Below are 6000 nucleotides of genomic sequence, written 5' to 3'. Positions count from 1 at the left end.
AGATGATTTTATTTTAGTAAACTCTTTCTCTCTTTTGGCAGCAGAAACAGGGATTCTACAGTTGAGCTAGTTTGTCCAGCCTTTGATTTCCCAGCATGACGCGACAATGTTGAGGTCAGGCGACAACAGACAAAAGCACAGTCCGTTGTCTTTTACCTTCTTTGGTTTTTATAAGAAGTTCTTAAAATGTTTGAAGTTTGTTTTGAGCTCACCTGCTGCAATATAAATCCATCTGCACAAAGATGCTAAATGGTTCTTAAATAGCACTTTTCTCTTCTACATGATCACTCAAAGTGCTTCATGCAACTTCATTCACAAAACCTTTTACTACGCTTTTTCTACGTCACTGAGCTGTTGTTTAAGATAAGATAGGTCTTTATTGTCACTGTTACAAGAACTTGTCATCATGAAGTGCCTGGAGCGGCTGGTCAAAGGTCACATCTTCTCCTCCCTCCCTGACACACTGGACCCTCTTCAGTTTGCCTATCGGACAAACAGAGCCACAGAGGATGCCATCGCCCTGGCAACGCACCCCACCCTCACTCACCTGGAAAAAGGGAATACATATGCAAGGATGCTCTTCATCGACTACAGCTCGGCATTTAACCCTTTAAGACCTACCATAGAACCAAGTCCGCCAGAGCTTATAGTATATGTTTACATGCTGTGGAGCCATTTTTTGGAGCATTTCAAGTTGCTATACATCAATACAACCATTATAGCCCAAATTTTAATGATATGTCTGCATTAAGTGCATAGTAATTACATAAAATGCAAAAAAGTGCAATAAACTACAAAAAAATGTAAAATCATTTTTGATTTTTTAACATATATTTCTAGTTAGAGAAATTTAAGAGGTTTATCCCTCAAAACTGTAAATACAAAAGAGTTGCACAAACTAGTTTCCCACCAAAGGAAATTTATTTTAAGTGTCTTCATAGTTTTATTTTTGAGATACACCAATTTTTATATACTGCAGGAAAAACGAAAAAATATATTATAGTGCAAATTTGCAAAATAACAGCATGTGCATCAAAATAAACTATTTCCAGCAGTGCAATATGAGTCCTAAGCATCCCAGAAACGACACAGGAAGTCATAAATTCAAAGATAACTTTTAAAAACACAAGTATAGGCTCATAAGGCCACGACGGTAAAAAACTACATTTCCGCAAAATGACGTCACTTCCGGTTTCGGGCAGGTCATGGCGGACATGTGATAGTTCACGCTGATGGACGTAGGAAGTGTTACAAACAGCTGATCGGATCGGCAAAGCGTGTTTCTGGGATATTATGTTTTTGTTGCTGCAAGCGCTTTTTATGCAGTTTTTGCAAAGCTATATGTGGAAGGGAACCGTGACCGAGGACAAGCTGATGGCATCAGATGTAAGTACAACTCCTCCAGTTTCATATGCAAGAAAATTATTGCGCTAGCTTACGCGGTTGCAGTGCTACCGGGATTTAAAAATAGTTACGCAAAATGGAGCGTGTCCGCTCCGACCGGAACACCGATCTGCAGATGGATTCTAAACTTCCTCACAAACAGGCCCCAGGTGGTGAGAGTTGGTAAGCACACCTCCTCATCACTCATCCTAAACACAGGTACGCCACAGGGTTGTGTGCTTAGCCCCCTCCTATATTCCCTGTTTACACACAACTGTGTTGCTAAACAAGAGTCCAACATCATCATCAAGTTTGCGGATGACACAACCATCATAGGCCTCATCACAGACAACGATGAGACGGCCTTTGGAGAGGAGGTGATGGCGCTGTACAAGTGGTGTCTGGAAAACAACCTGACTCTCAACATCAGCAAAACTAGAGAAATGATAGTGGACTACCGGAAACGACCAGTCAGAGAACACCAGCCCATCCACATCAACGGTGTCAAGGGTCAGCAGCTTCAAGTTCCTTGGAGTCAACATCACAGAGGACTTCTCCTGGACCCTTCACACAGACACTGCTATCAGGAAAGCTCGCCAGCGGCTTTACTTCCTGAGGAGACTGAGGAAGTTTGGCATGAATGCCAACATCACCTCAAATTTCTACAGGTGTGCAATTGAGAGCTTGCTGACGAGCTGCATCACAGTTTGGTACGGAAGCTGCTCTGCCAGCAGCCGTAAATCACTACAGAGGGTGAAGGCAGCAGAGCACATCACTGGCACGAGGCTTCCTGCCATTCAGGACATTTATCTCCAGCGATGCCTCCGTAAAGCACACAGCATCATCAAGGACCACAGCCACCCAGCACATCAGTTCTCCTTGCTACCATCTGGCAGACGTTACAGGAGTCTGTCTGCTCGGACTACAAGACTTAAACACAGTTTCTACCATCAAGCCATACGACACCTCAACCACAACACTTAAACACACACACACAGTCAAGATGGTGAAGTAAAAAAAATGAAGAGTCTGATTTTAGATACAGAAGAAAGAAAGAAGCAGAAACTGAGCTGAAAAAATAGAAAAAAGGAGAGGCTGGTGATGTAGGTGAGGGCCATGTGATGTAGGGAGAGATAAGAAGAGTGAGCGAGCGCGAGAGCCCCAGCTGTTGTCGGTGTCATGGTGGTGACGGCCTCCTCCTGCCTCTGCCGCTCTGTAATAACTTGTCAGATCGATGGCTCCCCACACAGCAGGGGCTTTTTTCTGTCACACAAATGAAATGTGTGACATTTCTGCCACTTTCACAGTTCAGCGCTGCTACACTCCTACACTTCTGCAAAGCCAACAAGGACTGAGAAAAGCCATTCGTTTACTGGGACGTACGCCACCTGAAGGACACGCTTGGCAACTATAAGGCTCGAGGACAACAACAGGCGGTCGTCCGATCTTATTTCACTCTGAAAACACACTGAGCAGAAGAGTTTATAGTGCAATACGTAAAATAAATGTGTGTCACACACAGTTGTCATTTTAATCTACAGAATACTTTTATTCACGTAATTACAAAATATGTCACATCCATCCTGCTAATGTCTCTGCTTGTTTCACCCAAGCACAGTCACTTTCTGTTGTATTTCCCTTTATGTAATCTCAGAGGCGTCCTGTACAAAAATATAAGGAATTTAGTTTAACTGTTATTTTTTTCTGATTTTTGAAATGTCCTCCTCACAGCGACGCCTTTGATCAAGGAATAAAATCACCAATCGGTGCTTACAGTCGAGTTTGTGAACCCTCTGTTCATAGAAACAAGACAGAGGCGGTAACCTTCAGCAGCAACAGCTATGCAAACGTGTCGTTCACTAATTTGAGTCCCTGAATTGGACCCTCTACGTTGGTGCTTACTGGACCATTTTAATGGGATCATCAGACAACTGGTATACTTGTTTCCCCAACACTCCTTTTTTCAAATTCGTCCTTGTTATAACAATAAACACCCCGTCACAGCATTAGCTGATGGTTAAAATGACCCAATTAAAAGCAAAGCTGGTTGGTTTCACATTACATTAACTGACATGTACAGATTTTTTTCTCAGTAGGTTCGTATCGGTGTTGTCTATCTTACAGGAACAAACATCGGCTGACAAACCCCTTGTAACAGTTTTGTGTTTAATTAATCATACGTGATCCTTTATGTGTCAGAATGTGTCATTTTTCTTCCTCTAAATTTTTCTCCCAACTCTTGGCAATCACAGGTCAAAGTAAAGATTTTTTTTCCTTAGTTCAACTCCAAAACATCACTCAGACGGTTCATTCTGAAGACACCTGGTGTGCTTCCCTCTGTTGTCCCTCTCAGTTCTCACTTGTCATTTTGAACATCCTTAATCCCTTTACCTTCCTCCTCCCCTGTACCTCAGTCCCTCCTACCAGAGATGCAAGAGGATGTGAAATGAGGATGAGGAGTTGGGGCAACACATGCTTAACGATGTGCTTCTTCAGAGCCATTATTTCAAAGCAAAGGAATTTAAATAGAACATGTGGTATCAGTATTTTGTTACTGTTACTGTTGTTTTATATCTGTAAGATGAACAAAGCAGAGCCATGAACTATTTAAGGATTTACTTTTCTTTAAAATCAGTGTGGCAGAGTGTAACAAACACTGAGAAGTTGGTTACCTTAGATAAATGATGCAATTTCATAATTAGGTATTTATTACTATCTATCTGATCAACACAAAACAACAATAAAAACAGACTTTAAACAACCACAAAGTGACAATGTAAGGAATCTTATGCATCCAAAAAAAACCACCTTAAAGATGACTTTGAATACTCAGACGTCTAAATAATGCTGAGATAAGCTTCAAAATGCAAAGGTCAAATCCCATCGACTTTTGATATCTGTAACTGTAAACAAACAGATTCAGATCCAACATTTGTGGAGCTATTTCATTTTGTTTATTCCAGCTCATCCCTTTAAGTTCCTGCTAAAAAGATTTCCATAAAGCATATAGCTATGCATCGTGTTTTATACCTCAAACGTGTCGACACAAATTTCAGGAAATGAGACATCCATGCAGATAAGTTTCTCTGGCAAGAGAACAGAGGAAAGAGGAGAAAACGAGAAAAGTCTTTAGTACATTTAACTATGAATAACGTCTAAAATGTCTTTTTTTGTCGTTTCTTTGTTTTTACATAAGTGTACACGGGAGCCGCATTTGCATTGAGTGCACTTGACGGTTATCATATGCCAGTAAGGCTCTGAACACTCTGGAGATGGTGTTGAAGGGCAGACAGAAAAGTGAAAAGAAACAGGTTTGGGTGGAGAGGAAAGTGGTGCACGAGGTACTGGGGTGAAAACGCAGTTGCAAGAGGAAGTGGTGGGGGGCTAAGGGTGAGGGCCTTTTGCTGCATCTCTGTGCAGCAACAGTCAAAGACGATTTTCCTTGCCTCCCACTGTACTACTGAGATGGAGGAAGCAGCAGTGTGATCCATGAACCTGCATGAAAATCAATGCGGGCAGCCCAAACATGAAATCAATGGTTAGGCAGAAGTGGGAGCTAGTAAGAGGAGGGAGGAGGAGGAAGGGAGAGAGGAGTTAAGGGAAGGAGGTGGGGCGAAAGAGTTCACTGAAGTCTGCTGGAGTGGGACGATCTCCTCCTGAGCTGGGCCGCGCGGGGGAGTTGAGGTCGGGCCAATGTGGGAGGGGAAACAAAGAGGTGAAGTTAGTTAATGTAGTAACGGAACAGTGCTGCAGAGAGCTTCTGCAATACAAGGCGTAAAGATGTTTACCAGAGTAAAGCTACTGTTAGTAATGTTCAGTTTAATGGTAAAAAATCACATTCAGCAGTTCATCTGGAAGCTTCAATGCTGAATATCATGTGATCCTATAACCCTCTTAAAGCTAAAATTTCTTTGATTTGAACACTAACGATAACCTGGCTGCTATTGCTGCTGTAGTATGGATTAAGCCCAGCATAGACTGATTGCCAATCCATCATATGTGTCTTTGATATCAGCTGCACACATCAGAAACAAAAGATTCAGAACAGTTGGCCCCTGTGGTGGGTAGCTGGTTCACTCCAGAACTGCCATACAGCAGGTGAGCAGTGCAGCAGAGCAGCAACCTCACCATACTGCAGCTGACATGCACACTAAAGCCTTCACCACACTGCATTTCATTCATTCTAGTGAGCTCACTATAATAATAATAATAATAATAATAATAATAATAATAATAATAATAATAATAATAATAATAATAATAATAATAATAATAATAATAATAATAAAACATGTGTATTGGTATAAAACAATTATTTACATTTAAAAGAATATCCCTAAACTTATTAGAAGTTTAGTTTGAGTCCAGGCTGTCACAAAAATGTGACCAACATGAGCTGTTATACTGCTCGCCATAAACGTTTGTAAACTTAAGTGATTTTCTTAATTCCCTTGAGTTGCCACCAAATAGATGTGTGGTGTTTCCTTGTGGTCTGCAGGTCCAGGGCCAGCTTGATGGATCTACAACAGGCATAACTAAAGTTATTCTGCTCGTCTGCAAAGAGATAACCACAAAGCAGAATAACTATTAGCACACAGCAGCTACAAGCATGGTGTG

The sequence above is a fragment of the Mchenga conophoros genome, linkage group LG12 (assembly GCF_057382185.1).
Source record: "Mchenga conophoros isolate Kocher_MC1m ecotype Shallow Benthic linkage group LG12, M_conophoros_male_GT1.1, whole genome shotgun sequence".
Taxonomy (NCBI): Eukaryota; Metazoa; Chordata; class Actinopteri; order Cichliformes; family Cichlidae; genus Mchenga; species Mchenga conophoros.
This window is presented reverse-complemented; position numbering follows the sequence as displayed.